Source organism: Myodes glareolus, chromosome 24 (genome assembly GCF_982192425.1).
Source record: "Myodes glareolus chromosome 24, mMyoGla1.1, whole genome shotgun sequence".
NCBI classification, from domain to species: domain Eukaryota; kingdom Metazoa; phylum Chordata; class Mammalia; order Rodentia; family Cricetidae; genus Myodes; species Myodes glareolus.
In genome coordinates this window covers 2,366,924-2,374,488 of record NC_142049.1, presented here as the reverse complement: position 1 = coordinate 2,374,488, position 7,565 = coordinate 2,366,924, and positions in this window count along the sequence as shown.

Genomic DNA, 7,565 nt, shown 5'->3' with positions numbered 1-7,565 from the left:
ATAATGCACAGAATGTACATTAGCTTTATAAAAACATAGGGAGGAAAACATAATGAGGAAACACTGGACCAAAGCAAAACCGAAAACCAGCTGGGCAAACTCCAAACTCTGCACCTGCAGGCCTGACGTCAATACGCTCTTCAGATCTCCAACTCCTTTAAGCTCCCCTTTAAGCTCTGTTGACTGCAGCACACTTCTTTCTCTTGGGCTGGTTCCATTCCCTGTGAGCAGCTTTCCTCAGCAGGTTTCCCACGGCTCTGGCATCTCTAACATCCTGGGATCTCTAACATCTTGGGATCTCTAAGGTAATTCAAGCTTCCACTTCCCAGTGTCACGTGGTCTCTTCAGCCCTCTACCCTGAGACACCCCGACACATGCCTGGCCTCAGCAGCTTTCCTGAGCTATGGAGGCAAATTCCGTAGCCCCTTTCTTCTATCCTTAACCCTAGAACCATGCGGCCAAAGCTGCCAAGCTCTGCTGCCTACTGCAGCTGGGACGCAGCCCCCTTGTTGAATTCCATCTTCACCAATTTTCTGCTTTTGAGGGTTGAAACTGGATCTGTAGACCAGGCTGGCCTTGAACTCGGAGATCTTTCACTTACATCTTCACCAGCTTTCTGGTTTTTATTTTTTCTTCATTGCCCAAGCTTGGCTGTTCTGGAATTTGCACGCTGGCCTCTGAATTTGAGATCCATCATGTTCTGCCTTCTGAGTGCTGGGATTAAAAGTCTGCACCCCCACACCTGGCTCTAAGCTTCTCCTTAATTCCTTTTCACAAGCTGGAAATTCAGCTGGGAGGCCACCACTCTACTCCATTTCTTCATCTGTTTATCTCCTTGAATACAAAACTTAGCTCCATTCCACTTCCTGGTGCTCTTTTTTCTCCTCAAATATTTTGTTTTTGTTTTTTAAAATTATTTTTTGCTTATTATGTATACAGTCTTCTGCCTGTGTGTATACCTGTGAGCCAGAAGAGGGCACCAAATCTCACTGCAGATGGTTGTGAGCCACCATGTGGTTGCTGGGAACTGAACTCCGGACCTCTGGAAGAGCAGGCAGTGCTCTTACCCTCTGAGCCATCTCTCCAGCCCTACTCAAATATTTTTTTCTTGCTCAGCTTGCTCCCTTTCATTATATAGCTTCATTAGAGTTAATACTAGTAACCACACAACAGAGTATACAGTAGGCTGTCTTAAGATTTCCTCTGCCAATGGAATTAATCCAAACTACTTAGCCTCAGGCAGATTCTTCCAACAGGAGCAAAAGACAGCCACATTTTTCATCAAAATATCACAAGAATAATGATCTGCAGGGCACATATTAATACTCTCTTCTGAAACCTCTTGAGCTATCCACAGCTCATCAGATCACACTCAGCACCGCTGTCTTCCATGCTCCACTGTGATGGCCCATGAAGCAGCGCCTGAGGCATTCCACTGCTTTCCTAACCCAAAGCACCGAAGTCCAAATTCCCCAAACAAAAGTATGGTCAGGCCTATCACAGCAATACCCCAGTAACCTGTAGGGCTTAGCTAGGGTTTCTATTGCTGTGAAGAGACACCATGCCAATATCAACCCTTATAAAGGAAACCATGTAACTGGGGTGGCTTACATTTTCAGAGGTTTGGTCCATTGTCTTCATAGTGCAACATGGTGGTGCACAGGCAGACGTGATGATGGAGAAGTAGCTGAGGGTCCTACATCTTGACTACGGGCAGCAGTAAGTGGTTTAAGACACTGGGTAGTGTCTTGAGCCTATATGAGACTTCAAAGCCTGCCTCCACAGTGATACCACTTCCTTCAAGAAGACCACACGTACTCCAACAAGGTCACACCTCCTAACAGTGCCACTCTCTTTGGGGGGCATTTTCTTTCCACCCACCACAAAAGATCTTTCATGTTCATGGATCAGTAGGATTACATAGTAAAAATGGCCATCTTACCAAGGAACCTACAGATTTTATGCAATCCCCATTAAAATCCCAACACAAATCTTTACAGACCTTGAAAGAACAATATACAATTTCATGTGGAAAAACAAAAAACTCAGGATAGCTAAAACAATCCTATACAATAAAAGAACTTCTGGAGGCATCACCATCCCTGATTTCAAACTCTACAATAGAGCTATAGAAATGAAAACGTTTGGTATTGGCAGAAAAACAGACAGGTGGATCAATGGAATCAAATTGAAGACCCAGACATAAAGCCACAAACCTAAAGACACCTAATTTTTGACAGAGAAGTCAAAATTATACAATGGAAAAAAGAAAGCACCTTTAGCAATGGTGCTGGCTTAACGGGATGAAGGCATGTAGAAAAATACCATTAGATCCTTATCTATCACCCTGCACAAAACTCAGGTCCAAGTGGATAAAAGACATCAACATAAATACAGACACACTGAACCTGACTGAAGAGAAAGTGGGAACTATCCTTGAATTGTGGGAGCCAGCCATGATAAGCTAAGTATGGGCAGGTCACCCAAAGGAAGTTCTTTACTTCCAGCCATTATCACCTGCCAGAGTAGAACTCGGCTATTGATAAATTTAAATGAAGTGAGTCTTGAGTCTCAGTAGTTTACCCTGAAGCAATACCTGGTTGCAGGAAGGACCACAAACTGAGATTACCTGAGCACCACCCAAGAACAGACCATTCAAAGGAAATGCCTAACATTCCAACTGCTGTAGACTGGACCACCTGCCAGAGCACACTCACCAGGAAACCTTAGACAAATGTCAGGCAATCAGGGATCCTAAAACCTCAGAAACCCCTCACCCCCACTTTTACTACTATAAAACCCTATTCTAATTGAGCTCAGGGCTCTCCATTTATTCCAATACCCTGGACATGCAGAGAGACTGAGTTTGCAAATTTGATTAAAATAAACACTCTTTGCTTTTACATATGGGACTTTTGCGGGGACTTTGTGGATTTGGGCATAACATTTGGGGGCTCGTCCCGGATCACCCAAGCCACTGGGACTACCACCCATAGAGTTGTCTGTGTTTTGTTTCATGTCTCATGTCTGTGTCTCATGTCTTTCTGTGAGCGGGCCTGTAGATGATCTATGGATGTATGAAAAGATCACAGGCAGGGCTGCTGGAGATGTTCCCAGAGCCCTTCTGCTGAGGGTGGTCCCTCTGGTAAGGTACACAGGTAGCGGTCTCTCAGTTCTGTGGTAAGACACATGGGTAGCGTTGTCAGCTCTTTGATGAGACACATGGGTAGCGTTGTCAGTTCTGTGTAGAGACACATGGGTAGCGGTCTCATTTCGATAGATGGGCAGGTCACACCCACAAAACAGCCTGAAGCTGTGTCTTTGGTTTGGTTTAGCGCCATTGTCCTGTTCATTGTCCTGTATGTCTGTGTGTTGTGTGTAGTGTTTTTGTCCTGACTTAGACAGATGCTGATATATGGGACAGATTCAGATCACGACTTCTTTGACTTTGACACTGGGATCACTTACAGAACTTTAGAGATAGGGCCATAAGCATAAGAGTACATTTTCCTTACCACCTTAAACATTTCATGAAAAGGTGTCAACCTTGGCCCCAAGCAAGAGGCTGCGGGGCAGCGTGCTTGTGTAGATGGGTGGCTGGGCTATGCGGCCTTGTTGTTGCAATGGAACAAGGCTGCCAACCACAGTTTTAGGGGGTGGATGTACCCCAATAAGGTTTCAAACACTGAACAGAGTGAAAGGCTCCCTCGTGGGCGTCTTCCCTCGGGAAGGACCCCGTGCCCAGAGACCAGTCGAAAACACGCAGCCGGATGCAAACAGCAGAAGGTTTATTGGTGGATACGCAGGTACCTGGGCGACAAGTCTCTCGAAGAGCTTGCGCGCCTGCAGGTTGGGGATGAGGGGTTTTTATAGGGGAGCAAAAGCGCGGGTACAGAAGCAGAAAAGCTTTCATTTCATTGGTCAGTTCAAATAAGGCTAAGCTGAGTGGCACATTCTTGACCTTTTACCTAAATACCAAGGAGGGGGTTGTCCAGACCCACCTGGAGGGGGTTGTGCTACCTGTTTTTCTTATCTCTTCCTGCCTTCCTAGCTTGGCTGGCGATTTGCACAGCCCCTGACTTGTGACGAGCCTCGCTTTCTACGTGACTCAGGCCTCGCAATCTTCTCTTTCTTTGTTCCTATGACCAATCCATCCTGTCTCGCAGCCAGATAAGGCTGTCTTTGCTCAGGTGTCTTTGCTCAGCATCCCGGCCTTTAATGAAGCTTGCTATCTGAAAACCTTTGCAGAGCGTTATAACTGTGGTTAAAGTTAAAACCACAGTTTTAACTGTGACCCCAATGAAGTTGGGGTCCTTCAAGAGAATCTGGGGTTAATTGCTATAGCTTGGAGAGGTTAACAACCCCCCCCCCCATTCTGCATACCACCCTGCCTCCTCCCATGCTGGTGGATGAGTTCCCTGGGGGCTGCGTGTCTCAACTTCTGGACAAACCTGACTAAGGTTTGGCTCGCGGGTCAAGAACTTTGGCTATAGGTGTTGTTGCAATGGCCATGCTATGATACTATAGCCAGACTTCCCTCCACCAGAGCTGCTTTGACCATTCAGATTCAGTGGGTCATAAATATCTGTCATCATTTATAGGGGTAGGTTACAAATTACTATTGGTTAATATATATATATATATATATGTATATATATATATATATATATATATAAACTACTGTTGGTCTCAAATGTTTCATACTAGTACAGGATTTTCTGTGATGTAAGTTTAAAGGCCTTTTCTGTTATAGTATATGCATGTTTCTGTTCTTGTTTAAAATATTGTAGCCATACAATATATCATACACCACTGAGGAAAAGCACAAGAAAGTCTTTAATAAGAGATTTTATGTTGTCTAAAAGGCGAAAGAACGATTTTGGTATGTTGTCTAAAAAGCAAGGGAGAAAGCAGGAGACTAAAGAAATAAAGAGAAAAAATGGATAAAAGTATATAAAAAGTTATCAAAGGACAAAGGAGGATGTAAACTATGTTTGCTGTGGTTTCTCATATATGCAAATATTAAATATGCTTGTTTTGTTAAAAAGTTTGTGTCAGCATGGAGCCGAGACAGAAATGGTCTATTTGTGCTGTTATGGGCCTGACTTCAAAAATTTATCACTGAGCTCTGATTACTAAATTTGGGTTAGCAGAAATTCAGATGACTTTTTGATACAGATAATGTTAAAACTGCTATATGCTGTTTTTTTTTTTTTAATTGTATTATGGATCTTCCTTTGTTAGACCCGAGGTTTACTTACTTAAAATCTATGCATGGGTAATTTAAAAAAAAAAAACAAAACATAAGGCATGATTCCATTTTAAATTTTGGATTGCCATTTTGCTAGAGTTAAAAAAAATGACTGCCACATGATTTCACCACCATCCTGATTAAAGGTGGCCACATGGGGTGGGCCTAACAAATCTCCAAGATAGTTTGGATTAAAACAAATTAAAGCTACACCTCAATCGTTTTATACTCAAAATGTCCTTTGTTCTACCTGCAAGACTTTGTTAATTTAAGAGTCACCCAGGTGAAATGGTTATAAAGACATAAAGAGATCATAAAAAAAAACAGCTAAAGTTTACAAATGTATAACAGGACTAGAGTCCCAGAGAATGGACAGTTGCAACAATGGACCTTAATAGTTTTAGAAATGACAGCGCCAGGTGACGGTCACCAAAAGCACCAGCTACAGTTTTTGTTCTTTAAAAAATAATTCTGGGGTGATCGCAGCCGCTAGTCCAGGCAGAGACGGCTAGAGCGGTGCAGGTTCCCTGCAGCGAGCGGCAGCCCTGGGTGGAGCGCATCCCGGACAGGCTGGTGCCAGCCATGTGGCTGGGAGAGTCAGGCGGGTGGGTGACCAGACAGCAGAGTAAATAGACATAAGGCTGAACATAAAGCTAAACATTTATTACTTAAAGAAGAGGCAGAGAGACAGAGAGACATAGAGGAGACACATGTGCACACGCCAAAAGAGGGAACAGAAGGAAGGGGTTAAGATGGCAATGGAGAGGTCAGAAGTGGCTGGGAGTGGGCGTGACTTGCCCTTAAAGGGACCAGACCAAAAGAATAACAACAGTGAAATGGAGCAGGCTGAGATCTAAAAGACAGGCTATGTACATGCTGTCGAGGGTGGGACCAAGAAAGTACTTTATTTTTGATATTGCAGAAAGACATTTAAGAGATTTTAGGTTTTTAAATAAATGTATAAGGCTGTGAGACATCTGTGCGATAAAATGTATTATATTTTATATTGTTAGGGTTTAAGCTATTTGGATACACTGAGTCATAATTTTGTATTAATACTAAGAGGTTTAGACCTCCTCTTCTGGGAAAGAATGGTGTGTCTGTGTCAGTCACTCTGGGGTAATTAGAGACAATCACTCTGGGGTAATTAAGAGATTCTGCCTCCAATGCTATGGAGACCTGGGTATGACTAACCGTATATGGACTTTGGTCCCTGTCATTTTTAACAGATTTAAAAACTATTATTTGGTCTGTACTCAGATATACTTTATCCTTTTGAGATCCCTGATAGTATTAACGGCTAGGACAGTTATAATGCCAGTTTAGTAGCAAAAGGTATCCAGATTTTTCCACAAATCTATAGCCAACTTGTTAGCTCATTAAAAAAATGTTTTAAGGCCTGAGGATATAAAAGTTCATAAGCTTTGAGGGTCTAAAAGAAATGACTTACAATATGAAAAATGCTTCTAACTCCCTCCCATGGTAGTTCTAATAAGCTGATAGAGCAGTGACTACTTACTGTGTGGGTCACAAGCTCAAGATTTTAGACCTATTCTGGTTGCCATTTAAGTATGAACTTAAAGGTGTTTCTCATTGGACCAAAGACATCTCTGTCAAACCATACATGGTTCTCTGAAGAGCAGAAAAATATACATGCTTCTAACCAAAATCTGTAGTTTTTGCTAGGACTCAAAGGTAGGAGTCCATTCCTTCTGATTGTAGATACCTGTTATCTGCTTTTTCTACAATATGGGTTTTTTTGTTTCATTTTAACTCTGTTCCCAGTTTAAACTTATCTCAATAGGCTTCCACCTGGCTAGCAGACAGACACATCTAAGCATAGTTGCTGACTACAACCTGCTCTGAATGGTGGTGAGCCCTGGACTTCCTGAAAGCTGATGTGGACCAGTCCAGCTGATATGAACACTCCCTGTTCCTTCAACAAAGTCTGATGGGTGCCCCATTGCCTAAATGTCCCCCGCCCCACCTTTGACTAGCCTTTTACCTGCTTGGGCCTGGATAACAACACCCCAATGTCAGCTTGAAGTAGTTGTGGAAAGGAACACATCATCCCAATACCTGACCAAAATAGGTTCAAAGGCTGAGACAAGGAGAAACTCCCTGGCATGGGGGACAAGATAAATAATTTAAGTAGTTCCATGCTCCCTTAAAACCAGGGGCAAGCAGGACCCAAGACTGAGTCCTGTCATCTGTGCTCGTGAAGGGGGAAATGTGGGAGCCAGTCAGGATAAGCTAAGTATGGACAGGTCACCCAAAGGATGTTCTTTACTTCCAACCATTATCGCCTGCCAGA